Raw genomic sequence first — 12,500 nt, 5'->3', positions numbered from 1 at the left:
TTTTCTCGCAATGAATGAGAAGAGAAACAGATGGTCGTTTGGGAGGGGAGATGATGGGAGGTTCTTCCGTAAGAAATAGAAGAAATAGGTAATATTGCAATATAGTTAACATCCGATGAATCCAAAATGTATAAACTTCGGCTTACCATTCATAAGCAAAACGAACTGGAACAGATTCATTGACGATATTGCAAAGGCTGCTGAAAAGTTCATTCTACCGTCCGAGAAAACTACTAAAAAATAAGATTGTCCTGCATATGTAAAGTTGTCGGCGAACCAACACGTTGTACGCCTCAGTCGCAAAGCAAACAAAAAATAGAATATAATATCGACTTGTTTGTTTTGTACAACAAAATTTATTTCCTTATTGTCTTATTACCGCTGTTTTCTGCGAACCTTACGTGATCATCCTCTCGGAAATCATCCACGCCTCTCCCGTGATCTCGAACGTTATTCACGTCTCTAATGTCATCTTTTTTTTAATGTCTATATTCTTCCTTGTTGGTGACGTTATTTCACATGAATTTGCAAACGCGCATCTACAAAGTCACCAGTCGCCCATGCGTGGAGTATTATTGCCACGTCTGGGCTGGTGCATCAACCACTAGTCTCTTTCTCTCATGAACCCGTTAATATGTTCCCAATATGAACTCCAGTCATCTTTAAGTATATACTCCTATTCAACAATCACATACACACAGACACACACACACACACACACACACACAAACACACACACACACACACATATATATATATATATATATATATATATATATATATATATATACATCAGAATTAAGTTATTTAACAATCAGCTGGTATGGAAACCTGTAATTTTGTAAACTTAATCAAATCCAAATATTAATATTTATATTAATATTTCAATTCTAACCAAAGGAAATATTCGAGATAGAGATTTTATATAAAATGAAAAGATATATTCTTTAAATTTGTAATTTAATTTAATATATATATATATATATATATATGCGTGTGTGTATGTGTGTATACATATATATATATAGATAGATACATATATATAAATACATATATATATACATATATATATTCAACGAATTCAAAACTTTGTTCCATGTTTACGAATTGAATATTTTGTAAACTTAATCAAACATAAGTAGTAATATTTATATTAATATTTAAATTCTAATCAGATTAAAAAGCTCAATATTCGAGAATTCACAAAACATTAATTATTCAGCAAGGAATGCCAGTTGATTTTTTTATTAAATACCTTATCATCAAAGGAAGGTATTTAACAAAATGATATTCCCGGACAACGTCAGGCGATCCTAGTATATAGATATTCAACAAATTCCAAACTTTGTTCCAAGTGTACAAATTGAATAATATTGTAAACTTAATCAGATCTAAATATTAATATTTCTATTAATATTTAAATTCTAACCAAATGAAAGAGCCCAATATTCAAGACAGAGATTTCATATGAAAAAAGATAAATATTTAAAATTTGAATTTACAATAAATTATTTATTCGACAAGAAATATGAGATGAAAACGGTTTAAAAAATTTCCTTATTGCATGGAGTTTCAAAGGCTGAAACTTATCCTCAGTAGAAAGTATTTAACAAAATGGTATTCATATGAAGGCTACAAATGTTTGCTGGTTAGTACATGAATTGAAAACCACAAATTATGACACCAGTTGAAATAGTAGAGAGGTTGCTAAAATTTATACACGCTTGTGAATATTTAATGTTTTTAAAGTTTATCTATTCAACTCCAATAATAAATTTGTATTAATTCAATTTCATATAAATATGTATATATATATATATCTCTCTCTCTACACACACACATACACACACACACTCACATACATATACATATACATATATATATATATATATATATATATATATATATATATATATATATTAGTGTTAGGACGATTAATCGGAATTGGAACCGTGAATTGGAAAAATCCGAGTTTTTTTTTTTTGGGGGGGGGGTCGGAATCGAAAATATTTTCCGATGCCAAAACCGATTCCTTAAATTATCATTTTTAAAATTTTATTTTGGTTTAAGTAGTCTGCTTGTAGTAATAATAAAATAATAAATATTTATTGATTTAAACTTCCAGTAAGATCCTGGATATGACCTAAAACTATATCCGATGGTGAGGCCCAACTTTGCGGGCCTTAGAGAGTGTGGAGCAACCCTTTAATTGCCATTGCTCCCAGGTCCACTCTGACCCGGAGTGGTAGTACCTGTTAGGGTCTCAACTATGGGTTAAATAGAATCTGACTTTTAAATATATATATATATATATATATATATATATATATATATATATATATATATATATATATATATATATATACTCCATTAAAAATCGTTCCTCAAAATAACTAGATTCGGCATTAAATAACCTGAAAAAGGTTGATATGCCGTAAAACGAAAAGAAACAACCAACCAAACTTCCAGTAAGACTAACATCTCTAGATCATCCCCTAACAAGTGTGTTTTTACGTTTGAGAAAATACATACACATTTAAGATGTGTTTTACGGTAACCGTGACACAAAATAACACTTTTTAACTTCCAAATTTTTTTTTAACTTCCAAATTTTTTTTTAACTTCCAAATTTTTTTTTAACTTCAAAATTTTTTTTTAACTTCAAAATTCAGCTGAACTTGTCAGTTTCCGAATTTCGCCGTGAAAACATTTTTTATTATGACTTTATTTTTTTCGCGTACAGATATTTTTTTTCGTTTTGGAAATTAAATATAGGTTTTGATATATACCAATCGGTACGGACCCGACTATGGAAGATCAGATAATGAATAAATGTGGATTTATAAGATCAAAGAATCCAACCTTGATCGCCCTTCGGGGCCCGTGGCGCAGTTGATAGAGACGTTGAATCTCTACGGTTCCAGATGAACATTGTCTGAAGATAGCGGTTTCAATCCCACCCAAAGCGTGCCAGAGGTAATTGGTCAAAAATGTGGTGAGACGACGACAACTACGGATGGCAGTGATGGCTGAGAATGCAGTTAGGAGATTCGAAGTTCCTATCCGTCGCGGTTACCACCTGACGAAGGCCAGAGGAAGTTGGCCGAAACGTTGTGAACTAATAAAAACAAACAAACAACAACTAATAAAGATGAGACTAGTAGTCCGAAATAAAAATAAAATTAACAGGTTTTGATCTTTCAAATGCAATCATTGACCACTGTACACTTATTAACCCTTATCATTGAGTGGCCGCTGGGCCTTGATAAGTGGTGACTCCTTTGTAAAAACAAAAGTAGTCGGTAACCTACAAAAAAAATTATGAAAACTGGCTATCAAAACTATTTCCCCTATCTCTTTTCCGCCAATCCTGCCCGTACCCAGAATATACAGCGTCTTCTATCTCATTTTATATTGGCCATGTTCATCGTTGCTTAACTTCTGTGATCATGCCGTACATACATACATGATGATTGCAATGTCTTATCAGACGAGTACCACTCCCTCAGACGCTTAAAAGCCCATGAGCCCAAAAATATATATATAATTTTTAGAGGTACAAAATTTATATAATGATTTGAATAAAATGTACGGAAATTTCTCCAGAGCTCTTTCGGCTATCATCTCGTCAGGAGAAATCGATAGTATACAAAAACAATATTACTGGCGAAATTAATGAGCACTACGAGGAAATTTGGATGTGCCAGAAAAAGGAGAAAGAAAACGATTAAAAAAATATTTAATTTGAAATTACTGCGATTTAAAACCGATTAAAACTAAACTTGGCACAACGAGTGAAAAAAAAAAAAAAAAAAAAAAAAAAAAAACGAGGAAAAACGGGTCAAAGTTCCCTTAAGAGAAATAACGTTTTCGTTGTCTTCTTTTGCAGGCATAAAGAAAGTTTTCGAACCGCAATAGAGACAGACTCCAAAATCTTTAAATGGTTTTTGGAGTCTGCTCTGTGTAACACCTCGAACCGCTCTATTTTATATTCATCAGCACAGCATGGACTGTCAACCAAATGATGGCCAAGGCTACGGAAGGAGGAAGACTATCGGATCCTACCCTCATATTGTTTTGTATACTATCGATTTCTCCTAAAAAGATGATAGCCGAAAGACTAGCATGGGTGTCCGGCGTTGCCCGGGTGTTTGGTTGTGTACGTTAAGCAAAAAACAAAAAAAAAACGGTCATTTTTTTAAACTTTGACCCCTATTATGACCCCTTAAAATTTATTGTTTTTGGGCTCAAATCAAGTTAAGTTATATCCATGTCCAATCAACCTATACCTAAAATTTCAAGTGTTTAGACCCAAAATAGTCGGAGGAGTTTGGTAGAGTTCTTAAAGGTCAAATCGCTGAACTTTGACCCCTTAACCGCCAAATTTCTGGCCGACAACGGATCACATAGATTTTCCCAAATCTCAGTACCCTGTATATCAAATGTCGAGTCTGTAGACTTAAAATTGACAGAGTTATTGCGTAGGGAAATGTACACAGACAGACAGACACACAGACAGACACCTAGATACACAGACATGTTCACTTTTATAGCTATATATATATATATATATATATATATATATATATATATGTTTAATATTTTTGTCAATAACAAGTTTTGCTTAAAAAATCAAAATTCTACACAGTGACGTTTTGTGCGTGATAGTTTTTCATAATATATTTCGAGGAAAATACTCACTTATTCGCGTATGTATTCGTTACTTTTATAGTTAGCCTTATTATTGGCGAAAATATTTTAATAAATTTTATATATATATATATATATATATATATATATATATATATATATATATATATATATATATATATATATATATATACCAGCAAAAGTGGCGATCGTTGACTGGGTTAAAAAACAGCCTACAGAAAATGAACTCTGATTTATGAAAGTATGATAGGTTATGAAAAGGAAGGGTTTTAAATATGGATCGAATTTCGGGGTATCTAAACCAAAGCAAAATATGTAAAAGTAAAAATAAAATAGATAAACCCCATAATTTATTATACCATACCTGTTCACACTGAAACACTTATCACAATATTCCGTGGATCTATATTAAAAAATCTTGTTAAACTTTGTGACATGTTTGTATTCTATGGAGGTCAGGTGCGAATGAACACCCCATAATTTTATTATACCATATTTCTTCAAACTGAAACATAATTATCAAAGTATACTTACGCAAATAGATATGAAAAGTTTTTGTTAAAGTTTGTACCACATTTTCATGGAGTACAGGCGCGAACGCAGACCCCACAATGTTCTTAAGGAAGGGTTGTAAAGCGATAGCTTCGAAATGGGGGCATCAAAACCAAAGCAAAATATGATGAAAGTAAAAATAAAATAGATAAACCCCATAATTTATTATACCATACCTGTTCACATTGAAACACTTATCACAATGTTCTGTGGATCTATATTAAAAAGCCTTGTTAAACTTTGTGACATATTTCCATTCTAGGGAGGTCAGGTGTGAATGAACACCCCATAATTTTATTATACAATATTTCTTCAAACTGAAACGTAATTATCAAAGTATACTTACGCAGATATATATGAAAAGTCTTTATTAAAGTTTGTGCCTATTTCAATTCTATGGAGGCCAGGCGCGAATGCAGACCCCACAATTTTATTATACCATCCCTATTTAAGTTAAAACATATTTATCAAAGTATTCTTATGTACATATATATCAAAAACACTTGTAAACCTTTTCATTTTTATTTTTAAATGTTTTATTTCCATACTTCGGGGGCCGGGGGCGCGAACGAAGACCCCACAATTTAAATGAATCACCGTTCTGCCAAGTCAAACATACCCATTCCTGTGTCTCGATATATCTCCTATCATTATATGTAATTAGTTTTTTAAAATAGTCAACTATATAGGGGCCTATTCGTGACCAGACACACACACACACACATTCAGCTTTATCTATATATCTATAAAAGTGAACGTGTCTGTCTGTCTGTCTGTCTGTGTACATATCCCTACGCAATAACTCTGTCAATTTTTAGTCTATAGACTCGAAATTTGAAATACCGAGTACTGAGATTTGGGAAAATCGATGTGACGGGTGTCAGCCAGAAATTTGGCTGTTAAGGGGTCAAATTTCAACGATTTGACCTTTAAGAACTCTACCAAACTCCTCCGACAATTTTGGGTCTAGACACTTGAAATTTTAGATATAGGTTCCTTGAACCTGGATCTAATTTAATAAAGTGATTTAAACCGAAACTATAAATTTTAAGGGGTCATAATAGGGGTCAAATTAAAAAAAAAATTCTTCTTTTTTTTTTTTTTTTGCTCAGCATACACCTCCAAACACCCGGGCAACGCCGGGCTGAAATGCTAGTATTATAGATAATAAGTCTGCATATAGTGAAATATAATATGTATCCCTATTTTACGACCGGTCAACGTAGGGCGGCCTGCTAGTATACAATAAAATGTATTTTAAAAATAGAGGTATGGAGAGGGGTCGTTAATGAACGCACGAAAAAAAAAACAGCAAAGAAAAAGAAAAGGTTAGGTAGTTAAGAGAGAGAATTACCTTTTTGTTCTTTTTAGACTTTAACAATTCAAAAAAAGTCATTATGCCTGCATTGGGACTCTTTTCGCAATAGAAGTGATATGGCTTCAGAACATATTAATATTCCCGGGCGATTAGGTGTTTAATTATTGGCCACGCACTGCATTACTTAACTTTGGTGATCAGACAGGAATCTGTATTTTACAGAATATTGCCGTAAGAGATAAAATTGTATAAATAAATATTTGTTTTTCTTTTAATTCATTTGCTTATTATTTGTATTTATTTCTCTATACAAAACTGGTTCTCTGATGATCGCTGCGAGCGTGAAACTGCTATTGAACATTGAAATTTAATACGTCGCTTTCGATGAATGAATGAAGTGGAACGTTATAGAAGTGGCCGGTACCAGTTTCCGTCCCCCGTTGGGTCACTTGAAATGAGGCAGTATATTTCATTTTCGGTAAGAAAAGAATACAACAACAAAAGAACCTTTTTTTTCTATTTGTATTCGTCCATTTGAGCATGTGTACAACAGCTTTGCTTTGGCTTCCGTTCAGCAAGAATTTCCGGTAAAAAAAAGAAAAAAAGAAAGAAAACATTAGCGTTTAAGAAACATTTTGAAATGCAATTATATATATATATATATATATATATATATATATATATATATATATATATTATATGGAAAAATGCGCGCATGAAAAATAATATTCTTAAGATTTTATTAAACCTGGAAAAGTAAAGGACAAGATATTCTAGTAAAGTAAAAAATAAGAATTTTTTAGACTTAAAATATTGCAGCTAAAAATAAAATTTGAATATTGATAAATATTTTATTTATTATTTGCATATGTTGTTGTTTATTGTTGAGTTAGAAAGGGTGTCAGTCGCTGGATCGAACTTATTTCCCCCCTATTATTTGCATATATTTATGTAGTGAAAATTGTTTGAGTAGAATTGATTCATTAGTTAGTTAGTTAGTAGATGGAATTAATAATTTTATAATTTTATTATATCATAATTAGGATAATTTAATTCTTTTTAACTCAACAATAAACAACAACATATGCAAATAATAAATAAAATGTTTATGAATATTCAAATTTTATTTTTAGCTGCAATATTTTAAGTCTAAAAATTATCATTTTTTACTTTACTAGAATATCTTGTTCTTTACTTTTCCAGGTTGAATTTCTTGTCCTTTACTTTTCCAGGTTTAATAAAATCTTAAGAATATTATTTTTCATGCGCGCATTTTTCCATATAATCCATGATTTTTCCAGGCATTGCTATTGTATTAATATATAAATTTATAATATTTATTAATGATTGTCAAAGAAATTAGCTCTCAAACACACATTTATGCAATATTTATCATTCAATCACAGTAGTTCCGAGCCAGAGTCTCTACCGAGACTGCGGTTCATGAATTCGTGATCTGTATAGAGCGTAAACTAACAAAAAAGAAGATGGCACTCGGTATCTTTTTAGATATCGTTGGAGCTTTTGACAACATACCCTTCAATAGTATGTTCAAGTTGCTACGAGAACTCAATGTGCCACCAGTACTCATCCGATTGATTGAGTATATGATGAGGCACAGAACAGTTCAAGTAGAACTACTGAGGGCAACTGTTACAAGGGAAGTAGTTAAATGAACCCCCAAAGTGGGATTTTATCACCTTTACTATGGAACTGTATGCTGAATCCTCTTTTAAAGGAGTTTAAAAATAGGAATATTTATGCCCAGGCTGATGCTGATGACATCGCAGTGCTGGTCGCGGGTTCAAAAGCATCATTGGTCAGACGCATTGCCAAAATGGGACTAAATTTTTCATCAAATGTGATAACGAAAAATTTGAGTTCATTCAAAGAATATGTATATCATAGAATTCACTAATATTTTTAATCGATAAATTCATCATTTTTTGCTATAAAATCATAAGGAGAGTTAAAAAAAATTAGTTATTAAAAAAAAGTTCGGTTTTTAATTATAAAAAAAAAAAAAAACGATACACGGGATTGAACCTAAAATCTTTCCAACAACCCCCGGTACTCTAACCGTTACGCTAACATGTCATATTGGTAAAATCGCAGTAAAATATATTTATATACAAAAAAAAAAAAAAAATATGCGAAATAAAAAAAAGCGTTAGTCACTTATGTACTTACTCTCCTGTTTGTGAACCCACATATTTTGTTGTAACTTTTTTTCTACTGAACCAATTTTCGAATTTTTTTTTCAAAATGTAGTTGAGGTGTTCTATCCAACTATATAACCTGTTTGAAATTTGGTTGCGAATGGAATTAGTGGTGGGGGTTTGAATGTGTCTCGATTCATTCAATTTCGGACTTAAGCATATATTCAACCACTACCGTGGTTGAATGATATATATATATATATATATATATATATATATATATATATATATATATTGTTGCTGTCATTATTGTTATCAAGGTTCTTCTGCCGGTGGTATTATTTTTCTTCTTCTTTTTCTTCTTCTTCTTCTTCTTCTTCTTCTTTTACTCTTTCTTCTTTCTTCTTCTTCTTCATCATCTTTTACTATTTCTTCTTCTTCCTCTTTTTCTTATTCATCTTCTTCTCTTACTTCTTTTTCTTCTCCCTGTTCTTCCTCGTCTTTTATTCTTTCTTCTTCTTCTTCTTTTTCTTCTTCTTCTTCTTCTCTTTCCTTTTTCTTCTTCTCCTCTTTCATCTTCTTCTCTTTCTTCTTCTCCTTTTTTATCTTCTTTTTTTTTTCTTTTCTTCTTAAGGTCCTGGATATGACCTTAAACTATATCCAATGGTGAAGCCCCAGCTTGCAGGCTTTGGGGAGTATAGAGCCACCCTTTAATTGCCATTGCTCCCATGTCCACTCTGACTCGGAGTAGTAGTTTCTGTTAGGGTCCCAACTATGGGTTAAATAGAAACCGACTTGGAAAAGACAAATATATTCTATTAAAAGAAATGTTCTTCAAAATCACTGAATTCGGCATTTAATAACCTGAAAAGGGTTGATATGCCGTAAAACAAAACCAACCAACCTTTTTTTCTTCTTCATGTTCTCTTTCTTCTGCTATTACATCTTCTTCTTTTTCATCTTCTTTTTCTTTCTTCTTCTTCTTCTTTTTCTTCATTATCTTCTTTTTATCGTGCTTTAGTAGGGTGTATTCCAATTCCCTGGGTAGCTGTTGACTTGAACTTCAAATCATAAAAAATTGGTCAAATATCTCATAAGACGTATTGCAACAACATCCAGAATTTTCAAGAGTCTACAATGATTTTAAATGGTTGCACACAAAAAGTCTAAGAACTTATTGAATGCATTATGTATATTGAAACGTTAAACAAATCTATTAGACCGCTCAATATAAGATTTTCGTACGCTTATCGGGAGGAGGAGGAGGAGGAGGCTAAATGTGTATTCGACCTTACCTAAGGGTCTTCCTTAGACTATCGGAGGGAAGGGAGAACCTTACTACGCTTGTTGGCAGTGATTGATACACCCCGCCACGATTTTTGTAAAAGGTTTAGGAATCTATTCTATTGACGTTTTATTCGTCAGGATAGGAATTCTGAACCTTCTCCCGTATCTTCAGGAATTACTGCCTCATCACGTTCTGGCCAACTAAGCATCTGGCTCGATTTGAGTAGGATTGAAACCGCTATCTTAAGACATTGCTCACCTGTAACTGTAGAGATTCAACGTCTCTATCGACTGACCCACAGGCCCCAAAGTGTAATTGCGGTAAGATCTTTTGGTCTTATGAATCCAATTTATTTGTTATTTCGTCTTTTATTGTTTAGCCTATACCGAATTGTATACAAGTTAGAAAAGCATTTCATCCAATGCATGAAAATTGTTAAACAAAATGTTTTTACTATAGGCTTTTAAAATAACGGTACAAGATTCAATTTGAAATTTATTTATCTTCAAAGTGCACTTTTATAAATTTTACAAAGTAAGGTATAAAAAATTTAATTTAAATTGAATAAAAAATTACCTTGGATTTATTTTATGTAATGTACATTCTGTTGCACTTTAAAATATCATTGAAAATTTCATATCTATATCATTAATTGCTAGATGAAAGATAGTGTTTGTATCGTATCTTTTTAATTTGGCTGTTAAAGTTTCAAGTTCAACAATTTGACCCTTGAGAACTCTATCAAACTCCTCCGAATTTTTTTTGTCTAAACACTTGAAATTTTAGATATAGGTTTCTTGGACATGGATCCAACTTGATTTGAGCCTAAAACAATAAATTTTAAGGGGTCAAAGTTAAAAAAAATTGATCGTTTTTTTTTTTTTTTGCTCAGCATACACCTCCAAACACCCGGGCAACGCCGGGCACCCATGCTAGTATATCTATAAAAGTTTGTCTGTGTATGTGTGTGTGTCTGTCTACATTTCCCTACGCAATAACTCTGTGAATGTCTACTGACTCAACATTTGATATATAGGGTACTGAGATTTGGGAAAATCTTTGTAATCCGTTTTCGACCACAAATTTGGCTGATAAGTGGTTGAAGTTTAACGATTTGAGTTTTGAGAACTCTACCAAACTCCTCTGCCAATTTTGGTTCTAAACACTTGAAGATTTAGATATAGATTTCTGTCACATGGATCTAAATTAATAATTTAATTTGAGCCCAAAACAATAAATTTTAAGGTGTCATAATAGGGGTCAAAGTTAAAAAATTGACCGCTTTTTTTTTTTTTTTGCTCAGCATACATCTCCAAACATCCGGGCTACGCCGGGCTGAAATGCTAGCAATTAAATAATATCTAAAAAGTTATTGGACGAAAATCAAGAAAATGTATTCTTTACGTTACGTCCTTATTATTGTTGTAGTAGTTTTTGGAAAATAGCGACGCTTTCGATTCCAAACTGTCGATCCGCGATATTTTTTTTACAAACGAGTTACTCTTATCAAGGCGCGGAGGGCACTCGAGGATAAGTGTACAGTAGTCCTAGGGAAATATCGTAGTAAACGATAGTAGTGGAGATTTGGTAAATTGGATTACTTAAGGGTGTGGCTCATCAAGAATTTGTTTTCGTTAGACTTGAAGACGACCATATTATAGTCGGTTGGAAAAAAATCCAATAACAAATTGAATAAAATCAAAACAAATATGTCTTCTTTTTTGCCTTCTGCCGCTTGTTGTTGCCGTCTTTTGATCACGACTCAACACTATCAACGCCAGTCTGTTAAATCATGCTAATAGTTATAGGTGCCACAGGTCTTATGAAGAAGAACCTGAAGTCCTACCTAACTAATATTCCTGGTGACCCAAATGCAAAAGAGATCCAGACAATTGCACTTAAGGGAACAACGAGGATACTAAAAAGAGCCCTCGGTTGCTTTCAATAAAAAGAAGGTTTGGCTGCCACATACCCAGCGGTACAATCTTCAAAGGAAGAAAATTAAAAATTTTTTTAAACTTCTTCGGCCATTTAATTCGAGCAGGAAAAAGATTGATATCAGAAAAAATCGCCGGAAAAAAAGCAGAGGAAAACAGCAAAGTTCACTGAGAATGACAATAGGATCCCTGGAAACACGGCTTTAGATCGCCTACGAAACATTGGATGCATAGAGGACTAATATTAATGTCTTCAGTAATAGACCTGATACCCGTAGTAATAAATGAACTCTAGATAATATATGCTGTGTTTACTTATTTTATATTTTAACTGCATTGTTGCGGTCTGTGTTTTATATAGTTATTGAACAGAAGAGCAATTTGCTCTTATCTATATATCTATCGATCGATCTATCGATCTATCTATCGGTCAACCGATCTATTGATCGATCTATCTGTCGATAGATCGATCAATAGATCTATCAATCGATTGATCGATCTATCTACAGGTCTGTCTATTTATCGATCGATCCATCTATCGATCTATCAATCAATAAATATATCTATCTAGTGAT

This window comes from Euprymna scolopes, chromosome 33, assembly GCF_053919585.1.
Source record: "Euprymna scolopes isolate OS-2025 chromosome 33, ASM5391958v1, whole genome shotgun sequence".
NCBI classification, from domain to species: domain Eukaryota; kingdom Metazoa; phylum Mollusca; class Cephalopoda; order Sepiida; family Sepiolidae; genus Euprymna; species Euprymna scolopes.
Note: the sequence above shows the minus strand (reverse complement) of the source record.